This window comes from Cryptomeria japonica, chromosome 4 (genome assembly GCF_030272615.1).
Source record: "Cryptomeria japonica chromosome 4, Sugi_1.0, whole genome shotgun sequence".
Lineage (NCBI taxonomy): Eukaryota > Viridiplantae > Streptophyta > Pinopsida > Cupressales > Cupressaceae > Cryptomeria > Cryptomeria japonica.
In genome coordinates this window covers 529,317,257-529,329,515 of record NC_081408.1, presented here as the reverse complement: position 1 = coordinate 529,329,515, position 12,259 = coordinate 529,317,257, and positions in this window count along the sequence as shown.

Here is a 12,259-nt window from a genome sequence, read left to right as displayed (position 1 = left end):
AAGGTGTGATATTAAACCAGAATATACCTCAAATGTCAGTTACAAAATAGACACATGCAATAGTTGCTGCATCAACGCAAGGTATATCTCAAAATACCAATATGGCTACAACCTCAACACTGTCAGCAATGGCACCAACAAGTGCCAATCTTACAACATTGATAATGCCAAATATGACGTTGCAAGCTCCAATAACATACACCACTACCTTGGCAAATATAACTCAACCAGCAATTTCAGTCGATTCTAGCCACAGTAGTCAAAATGTGAATCAAGGGACAACTAGCTTGGTTTGGCCAAATGCCACTCTGCAATTTGCATACTTCACACAACCTACTGGGAATTATGGCACACAATTACTTGGTTTGTCTATATTTCAACAAGCTCAAAGGTACTCAAACACTATGCCTTTTGTAGGAAACATTCATCAAGTCAATACACCAATAACCCAAATAGAACTTCTGACTCAACAAATGGAGAACCTTCAAAAGCAAATGACTAGTATGCAAGTAGGTAATGATAAAAAGAGCTACACCATGGAGGATCTATGTCCGTATCCTTTTGATAGAAAATTATACATGCCACCATTTCCCCCACATTTTTAAACTCCAAAGTTTTACAAATATAGAGGGAAAGGAGATCCTCGAGATCGTATAAGATAATTCTTCATGGTATGTATTGAAGTAGCTCACAGTGATACATACTTGATGAGATTATTTTCCAAGAGCCTGGGAGGAACAACATTAGAATGGTTTTCACACCTTCCGCCAAAAATTACTTCATGGGGAGAATTGGCTGAGTTATTTATATCCAACTTTGCCTTCAACATAGATAATTTGATTACCTTAATGGATTTATGCACAACAAAGCAAAAAGAGGGTGAGACTTCCACCATATTCTTACAAAGATGGAGATGCCTATATTGCAGATGTCTTAATCACATCCCTGAAGTAGAGCAAGTAGACATCTTTAATTAAAATCTTGTGCCTCTGATTAAATATCCATTACAAATGCAATGCCTAAATAATTTTACAGATATAACAGAAAAAGGCATCAAATGTGAGAAAGGCCTATTAGAACAAGGGATAACACCATAAGGATAGTGGGCTGACCACCAAAACAAACAATGAAAGAACAAAATTTTGGTCTAGAAACAAAAATGTCACAAACGATGGAGTTGTTGACGCACGTGTTGTGAACAGAGCTCAACCAACAGTATCTCTACAAGGACCAACTGATAAGAACCAGTCTCAGATAAACAACACCAATGCACTACAGTTAAATAATCTAAGGCCTCCAAGGATAGGTGCATCTAGAAGGAACTTTAGACCCCTTAGAGAACCTATTGAATCAGCACTGAAGAAGTTGATACAGAGCAATGCTATAACTTTACCAGAAGCTAGGCCATATGAACTAGGTCCATTTAAGCCCGCTTGGTGGAATGACAATGATTTTTGTGAATGTCACCGCAATAAGGGTCACAAGACAGCAAGTTGCTATGAATTGAAGAATCTCATCCAAGATCTCATTGATCAAGGTGACATTACTGTGGATAATAATAAAACACCAAATATAGATCATACCATTTTCAAAGATCCTTTTTTCAAACATGAAAAAGGAAAGGCTTCTAGTTCTAATGCACAAAACAATACTGCCAATTATACCAATGTAGCATTAGACTATGCCATTAGAACACTAAGTGAAAGATATGAAATGGTAGCTACAATCACAGTGAACCCTAAAAACTGAGATTGTGTCGTTATCACTAGAAGAACAAAAGTCACATTACAAGGAGTGCCTTCAAACCAACCTTCAATAACTAGCAACTACAATATGGTGAGTCAATTGAAGCAAACTCCAACCCAAATTTCACTATTTGAGTTATTACACATATCACCAGCCCATAATGCAGTCCTAGATATAGCCTTACAAGATTCAGTTGTTGCTAGAGATATTGATGAGAACACATTTCAATCTATGGTTGGAAACTTGGCAGCTTCAAAGGTCGCATTCACTAAACAGGATATCCCTGCAAACTGACCCATGCATAATGATCCCTTGCACTTGGAAGCTTTTATTGATCAAAAAAGGTTTGAAGAGTACTTATAGATGGTGGTGTTGGCCTCAACATATGCACTCTACATTTGATCAAAGCTTTAGGATATTCTGAACATTATATTGATCCTACCAAGAGAATCAATATCAAATCCTATGATGACGAGGAACGTCCTTCTAAGGGTGTGGTGACTTTACTAGTGCAAGTGGTACCAACTACAACAAATATCACCTTTCAAGTCCTAGACAAAGAATTGGGGTACAATATGTTGTTAGGTCGCCCATGGATACATACAATGCAAGCAGTACCATCAACTTTTCACCAATGTGTAAAGTTCCCATACAATGGTATAGAGATCATTGTCCATGGTGACCCAAACCCTTTTCAACACTGTAATTATTTAAGGGAAATCTCAAACAATCAAGTACCAAACAATCAAGAAGCTCCTATTCACCTACAAATGGAAACATTATCAATTAAATAAACAGAGAACAATACACCAACCACATCTTCTCTGTATATTAAAGAATTTGGTTGTGGAGAATATTCTATTACAAGTACATCAGGTGGAAACCAATCATTATTTTCTCCTAGGTCTTTTGGGAAGCCTCAGAATACACAAGTGAAAAAAGATAAAGGAAAAGAAGTAGTAAAGTATTCAAATTCTTGTTCTTTCATTAGATGGGGAGACTTACAAGAAGAATCTCTAAATGAAGATATCAATCACTCGATATACAGAGAATAAGATGGCATGATAGTACACAGGATACCTCCGCATCAATATGAAAATGGCTTCAAGATGTTACAAAAACATGGGTATGATGGCACCACAAGATTAGGACTACAAAAACAAGAAATATTAGAACCTGTTTTACCACAGGAAAACCCAAAGAATCAAGGCTTGGGATAAACATATGTGTTGCAAATAACATAATCTAGACAATGTACATTGGATATATTGAATAAGCCAAGGTTACCCTCAGAATACATACCTGTAAACCAGTCATCACCAAAGATGAATTTCTCTCCACCTCAAAAAAGAAAGAGACTATAAACATCTCTATCACAGAATTAGATGGTGAAGACATGAGGCATCTTCTGCAAGAACCTAGCACAAAGACATCTAGGAGTACAATACCTGAATCATCTGCACAAGAAAACATAGCAATAGATACAGGCTTAACACCAGTGAAAGAACCAAATCCTTGGTTACTATCAATATTTTTTCTAAGAGAAATGACTTTAGTGCCTCCATTTGAATCAGATGAAGAAAGACTGCAAAAAATAATACCAAGTTTAAGAAGGGTATCCATAATACAAAAGAGATCCACTCAAACTCAGTTATCAGAATAAGAGCAAATAAGTGATACCAAAAAGTGAAACATACATAAAAAGCATCATAGATTCTCATGACTATGAATTTCCATCTAACAATTAAGACAACCCACCACCAATTTATGGTGAAGAAACAACATATCATAATCAAGTATGCATGATATCAAGATCCTCTAAGATGACAAGAGACAAAGACTTGCTCCTCATTCATCCATGTTTGATTGACTGGGGGAAAGAAGGAAAGATACAATTAGATTGGTTTCAAAATAATGAATCCATAGTTGAATTCTTGGGTACAAGGGATGGATTCCCTTATGATGATCACAAAACCGACTATGCAGTAGATTTGGATAGAACTACATATTTGGGAGAAGCAAGCTCCTCTCTTAATCATGAAAATGATAATAAGGTTGAACACATAATAGATGCCCTACCCATTGATAAAGAATGGTCAACATTATTGGTAGAAGAAACTGAGGAAATGAACATCGGCGATGCTGAGAAAGTTCGTAACATTCACCTAGAAAAATCCCTCAATTCAGTGGAAAAAGAGAAATTTATCAAATTATTTAAGAAAAGACCCATCAATTTTGCATGGTCTTATGCAGATATGCCTGGATTAGACCCATAATTGGTCTTACATCACTTGCCTTTACTTCCAGGGGTAAAACCATACAAACAAAATCTTAGGAAGATACACCCTCACATAGCCCTGTTAGTCAAAATTGAGCTACAAAAATTATTAGTTGTGGGTTTCATCAAAACCTATAGACTATGATTTCAAATCTAGTCTCGGTATCCAAGCATGCTGGAGGTATCATGATCTACACCGACTTCAGAGATCTTAACAAGGCTTTCCCCAAAGATGACTTTCCACTCCCTAACATAGACATCATAGTAGACTTGACAGCTAGAAATGAAATGCTATCACTCATGGATGGTTTTTCTGGTTATAATCAAATCAAAATTGCACCAAAAGACCAACCTAAAACAAGATTCACTTGTCCAAGGGGAACATATTGCTGGAATGTGATGTCATTCGGCCTTAAGAATGCAGGTGCCACTTATCAAAGGGTAATTTCCGCCTTGTTTCATGACACGATACATACAATCATGGAAGATTATGTAGACGACTTGCTAGCAAAGTCCAAAACAAGGGATAGTCACTTAAACATATTGGCTAAGATCTTTGATAGACTTAAGCAATACAATGTAAGACTAAATCCAAAAAAATATGTCTTCGGGGTCACATATGGCAAACTCTTGGGCTTCATTATATCCAATCGCGGAATCGAGATAGATCCACATAAAGTGAAAGATATTTTAGACATCCCATCACCTGCTACGCTCAAACAACTCAGAAGTCTACAAGGGAGATTACAATCCATAAGGCGCTTCATTGCCCAATTGGCAAAAAAGTGCCAACCATTTCAACATCTTTTAACGAAAGGTGTTACATTTAAATGGACACAACAATTCCAAGAGGCATTTGAGACACTAAAAGAATATCTATTGTCCACTTTGATATTGGTTCCATCTGTACATAGGAAACCATTACTCCTATATATAGCTGCAACAAATTCTTCTTTAGGTTCTCTCCTAGTGCAACATGATGAACAAGTAAAAGAGGGAACCGTCTACTACATCAGTAGAGCACTCATTGGGTATGAGCTCAATTACACACATATAGAAAGAGCATGTCTTGTAGTAGTCTTTGCATCACAAAAACTAAGACATTATATGTTGAGTCATAAAGTATAGCTTGTTGCACAGTTTGATCCACTCAAATACCTGATGAATAGAGCAACATGAACTAGAAGACTTGCAAAATGGGTCATGATACTCAGTGAATTCGACATCGAATACTTCAGTATAAAATCTATAAAAGGAAAAATCATAGAAAACCAACTTGTAGAAGCACCTTTAAAAGATAAACATCTAATGGTGATAGATTTTCTAGATGAATCCGTATTTGCACTATCGACACAAACACACTAGAAATTATTCTTTGATGGTTCACATACAAATCATGAAGTAGGAGCAGGAATTATGTTCATAAATCCTCAAGGAGATTCAATTCCGAAATCATTCAGAATTAGCTTCCCTTGCACCAATAACATTGTTGAATACGAAGCCCTGATGGTAGGACTATGCACTGCACTGCAATGGAAGATCAAAGACCTACAGGTCTTTGGAGACTCACAACTCATTATTAATCAAGTCAATGATGATTATAATACAAAAGACGATAAGTTACAACCATACAAATAATTGGTGGAAGAATACAAGAAACACTTCACCAAGATCACATTTGAATAGATACTATGAGTACAAAATAAGGCAACAGATGCAATGGCAATAGTAGGATCTCTCTTGGATATGCCAAACGATGGAACTCACTTTGAATTTAAAGTGGAACAACTCATTGTCCCAGCTTATGAAATACCATCCACTGAATATGTATGTATGATAGTAGGACCTGAGTCCCCATGGTACAAAGATATATACGCATACATGCATGATCAATATATACCTTCCGATCTTTCACAGAATCAAAGGAAGGCACTCATCTGACAATCATCAAAACATGCAATTATTATTGATACTTTATACAGAAAAAGTGTAGACAACACCTTACTCAGATGCCTTGATATTGAGGAGGCACAAATAGCCTTATAATAAGTTCATGATGGAATATGTGGAGCATATTCTTCTAGATCTTCTCTAGCAAAAATATTGTTGCGAACAGGTGATTATTGGCCTACAATGGAAAAGGATGCTTACAAGTATATCCAAAGATGCAAGAAATGCCAAATACATGGGAAGCTTATTCATGCACCTGCTCAAGATCTTCAACCGATGGCTATTTTCACAATGGGGATTAGATCTTGTAGGGAAAATAAATCCTACCTCCTCCAACAGGCATAAGTTTATTCTCACAGCTACAAAATATTTCACGAAATGGGTTCAAGCAATCCTGATGACTTTCACAACAGGGAAACAAATAGCTAAATTTATCTTGAATTATATTATTTGTAGGTATGGGGTACCCATGTGCATTATGATTGATAATGGCCGACCCTTTAAAAATCAAGAAGTGAGTGAACTTTGTGAAAAATTTAACATCCAAGAATTTTTTGCAACACCCTACTATCCCCAAAGCAATGGTCAAGTTGAGGCAACAAACAAAACTATTTTGAAAATTTTAAAGAAAGTTGTAAATGACAGTGGACAAGATTGACATCTCCAACTAAATCCAACTCTATGAGCTTATTGAACTAGTATCTACATGGCAACCAGTACAACACCATTCTCTCTGGTTTATGGTGCAAAAACCATTTTACCTATCGAAGTAGAATTGCCATCCCTGAGAGTCTCTCTAAAAAACATTATCTCAAAAGAAAACTATAGAGTAGCATGTTTGCAAGAATTAGAATTCCTAGATGAAAAACAACAAAGAGCTCTAAACCATTTACAAGGATACCAAAACAAAATGACAAGAAGCTACAACAAACGAGTCAACCCACGTTGCTTCAAAATGGGAGATATCGTTCTTAAAGAAAATCAAAGGAACCTTGTTGAACGTGAAAAACCAAGAAAGTTCGAACCTAACTGGTTAGGTCCTTTTGTCATAATGAAAGTAATTGGAAATGGTGCTTATCATTTGCAAAAAATAGAGGGAGATTCACTCGCTGATCCCATCAACAATATGCACCTAAAAAGATATTACATCTAGGGATGGGTTCATTTCAATTTTTAGTACTGCATTTGCATATTTCTCTATCGCATTGTATTTATCCCTTTCTCATATAGTTGCATCAATAAAATATGGTGATTGTGTGAGTCATTCACCTGTCTGCACTGAAAGGAATGAAGGTTATCTCAATTCCTAGATACCTGTTCATGAAATCCTTAGGAGGCCTTTAGTCATTCATCTTCAACGTCACATTGTGATTACGCTTTATCCTTGGTTGGGTAGAGATTTCCTTATCAATTCTTGTTACCTGAAATCTATCAATTCTTATATCTCACACATTAATCAAAAACTCTAAGTCGTTACAGATATCTAGTTGATCATATGGCTAGTGAAAAATTCAATATTTTTCTTCAGCGCCGTTGTAATTGTCATACCCAAGTAGGTTTTATTACTTACAAGTCAAGGCAAGAAAATAAAAGAAAAAAGTGTTATGTCAATCTCAAGGCAAAACAAACAAATGATATATTATTGAAATATCACGCATACAAGTGCGACAAAAAGAAGCTTGACTATGGGAACATGTAAATAACTCCATCAGGGCTATGGATGCCTACTGGCAATGGAGAAATGTTTGAGAGATTATCGTACATAACCTTGTCAGAGCCCTAAAAGATTGCTGGCAACAAGGCTCTATCCAAGTTGCTTTTGAAGTCAGAAGAACTCACGTAGCTAGCTGCATAGGATTCCAAGGGTCTTTGATGGTTGTAAGAGTCTGAATAAACTCAATTGCACACACATGGGCAAAAGAAAGATTAAAGTTTCAAGAATTGATGGAGAATTTTTTCGCGCCTCCATTCATGAATCTTGGTTACAAGGTGTGTTAAGTTGGATGGTCGAAGTCCTTTTGAGAATGGATTGAACTCCTATCTCTTAAACGTTTCTCACCTTTAATCCAATTAGTGCATTTCATAATGAAAGACACACACTCATACTTGTTCAAATAGGAACTGCATGCTGGTCATACATCCTGCAAAATTCATATTGAAAATCCATTGTCCACACATACATATTGCATATCATTATCATAGGTCTCCACTTGGAGGCATAACTGAAAAAATCCTAAAAAAAAATAAAAAAACGATCCTAAAAAAAAAATCCAAACAAAAAAAATAAAAAATGATCATGAAAAAAATCCTAAAAATTAAAAAATCCTGAAATAATTCTAAACGTCAAATAAAAATCTTGAAAAAGAAAATCTCAAAAATCATATAGAGTCCTAAGAAAATACCAAAAACATTAAAAAACATCGAAATCAATCTAAACATTCAGAAAAAAGTCCTAAAAATTCAAAAACATTTAGATAAAAGTCCTAAAAAAATTCTAAACATACAAAAAAAGTCCAAAATCCAATCCGAAACCAATCAATATCAATCTACAAAATTCAAAAATATTCAAATATCAATTAAAAAAATTGCAATAAATTGTCTCGCAAGAATCAAACACCCCAACAGATGTCTAATAAATACTTCACATGAAGCTAAATAAAGGATACAAATATCTTGTCAAAACATCTGCAATCAAACTGATCAACTGTCTAATCTATTGATTTATCAAACTATCAACGTGATCAATATCTTGTCTTAAACAGAATCGATGCACTCGAAACTAGACAGATCGGTCTTATATAGGGTCCAAAACTTATGAAACCAAACATTTTCAAAATCACATCAAACATATCAAAACAAAGGCACAATCAGTCTAACTGCTGAGTTTTGTCTATTTTTGGTTGACTCATTTTATCAAATTGGCAAGGATCGTTGCCTTTAGCTACTCAAGGATGTCCAAAAGTGACTAGAGAAGCCATGATGGGCACGATCCTTTACTTTGTTTGTTGTTTGTGGTTTGAACCAATGAAGTTCTGGGGAAATTGCTCTAGTGGGTGTCTGTGATAGGAGCATTCAGCTTGTGAATGCCACACATACCTCGACCCCTTGTGTAATTCCCAGAATGGAGGTTTCATTCCTTATCTATTACATGTTTGTTTCTTTGCAATGAGATATCTATACATCTTGGTTCCTCATACGCTGGTTTAATAAGCTCCATTGTTATACAATAAGGCTCAATGATGATAATGTATTGCACTACGAATAAATCAATGAAGACTTCCTCATAAAAATTTCTATCAAATCATCCATTATCACATCCAAATTTGGAATAAACAAATATTGATTCAGTTGATTGATCATTTTATATCTATTCTACGTCTAACATCTAACAATTCTTCCAAGGTCTTCAACACATATTTTGACATGCAAAAATAAACATCATCACATTACATTTTCATAATCATTCCATAATTATAATAGGATTTTCATCAACCATTATGTATCACAACATAAAGCTACATCAAATCACTACACGATATCACATTCATATTGCATTCATCATCACAATAAAGAAACATTATACCATGAAGTTCACCATCAAAAATCTCATCAAGAACGCATATCATATATCATATAAGAATGTGTCAAAATACATCGTATCTACAACATCAATATCCAATCTCTCAACCTATACTACCTCTATCAGTAGGTGCATCTCGACTAACTCTAGCCTGTCTCGATGGCACTCTAGGTGGACCCATCACTCCTTCACTGCTAGTCTGTCAAGAGGTAGATCGACTCAATCTTCTCCCCATAAAAACACTAAAACTAGGTTCCCTCTGACCCTCAGGAATAGCTCTCTCATAAGCCTGTTGATAATAAATAGCCTCCTGTGCAGCAGCAAAATATCTATCTGCTTGGCTACATGCCTTTGTCACCGGCCCAAATAACTGATCATATGCATCCATGGTGATCTGAGTTCTCCTAACTGCCTCATCCCTACCCCTCTGTAGTTGATCTCTATTAGCAGCTATCTGATCTCTCTTTGTACTCAACTCCTCCATCACATGTCGATACTAATCTCTATCCTCCATCTGTTGTTGTCGCAAAGTAGCGACCAAGTCCTCTAAACACCTAACCTGATCTATCAATCCCTCCTCATCTCCTCTCTTCACAGCCTGGAGCATCTCCACATCATAACCATCATCCCTGCCCTCATCTCCATCATTGCTCGATGACCTTGATCCTGACTCATCACTCTCATCAAAACTGCTCATGGATACAGTTTCTCCACCAATATCCATATTCTCCTCTCCACTATCCACCTGCTCTGCAACTGTTGCTATAAAATATATACCTCCTCCACCTCTACCTCCTCCACCTCTACCTCCTCCATCCCTACCTCCTCCATCTCCAACTTCTCCCTCTCCCCCTAGGACCCTTGCCATGTCTAATCTGCGGATCACCAATCAGAACCGTCGGATCTGTCAAAGGTATAGGCCTATGTTTGTATCCACCATACACTATACTATGCTATGGACCCTGGATCCACTACACCAAGATACCATACCCACAAAATAGGAGCAATAGCATCAAACTCAACAATAGTAACATGAGGTTGGACGCAAGCACCCCAATCACCAACCTCTCGAGTAGTGTGAGCAAAATAAGTTGTAACGTCCGGATTACCCTGTACTTCCCCGAACTGTCTAAGTACACGACCAAGAAGATGCATATCAATAACCCTATGACCACCCACGTCTTGACCAATAAGATATCTCTATTGTCGACAAAAAGGAAGATCATGAGCATCATCAATCCAATCAGGACAAGTAAGATAAGGTCTCCATGAGAAATACTGTAAGATATCAATCTGATGACGCCAATACAAGATGTTACTTGATGCCCTATGTGTCACACCAATAGCATACCCAAAAGCATATGGTTGATCTGGCTCTAAATCCATATGTAACATAGGATGAAAGATAACTATGTGCTCCCAAGCCCATGTTTGGAGAAAAGTAATACCACATCCAACTGATTTGTGCTGCAAGTAAACAATCCCATGCATCTAATGATACAAAGTGGCAAGAAGACAAGGACACCAAGAAACATATGTCTGTCAATAATCATATCATGTATGACACATTCCCATCCAATAGGAAAACCATGGGCATGTCTATCAGGAATCAATAATCCAACAACAGTGCAAGCAAGCACAACGGTGAGATCATCATAATCAAAAGCATCCCAACGAATCTCGTAATGACCATGGATATGTAGATCCTGGTCCTCACACTTGAACAATGTACACAAAGAAGAGATACCATCATGGCGATCAAAAGTAACTCATCTACCAAATATCAGAATGTCTAAAATACGCCACACATCCTCAAGTGTGATGGACGCCTCACCAGTCGGTAGATGAAAAGAACATGTCTCTGAATGCTACCACTCAATCAAAGCAGTAATCATGGCCCTGTTGGTCTTGACCTCAAGCAAATATGCTATATAATATAATCCAACCTATCGTAACAAAGCGGTATCCTTTGGATCCAACTCATGACATAGATCAAGACCATTTGGCCTTGTCTGCCTAGCAAGAAGTACTGGATAATGCGCCTGCATTTGGAAAATATAAAAATGAGTTAGCTACATCATCAAAACTATCAGGACGCATAAATAAGAAGAAAAAATTCTTTTATTATCATATGCGAAATGATTTTATCAACTGCGAAGTAAAATTCTCAAATGTGACATACTTATGCCAAATGTGAATCAAAATTAACATATGCGACACGATATTATCAATTGTGAGTCAAAACTTTCAATTGCGATCCAATTTTGTCAAATGCGATTCAATATTATCAAATGCGGTATAAAATATCAAATGTGAAGTGTTTACATCAATTGCAACATGATTAAATCAATTGCGGTAATATTGGCAGTCAATTGCGAAATTAAGGGCAGATGGCACACCAAAAAAATGATTAATTTCTTTGCAAAATACAGACATAAACAAGCAAAAAATCGTGCAACTCACCATGCCACCAGTGTCGGGAGGTCTCTGATAAGACCGCACTCGCTCAGATAAATGCAACCTCGCTCTACGACCTGCCATTTCGCTCCAAGGACGCTGAAAGCACTAATATCTCTAAGCAATTATTTCAAAACAAAACAATGCAAATGAGCTCAAATCAATACCAATTTTCAATTTATACGCTCAAAATTAGGGTTTTTCAACATAACGCCCGTGGACCCCTCCATCTTCAATGCAGTTGTACA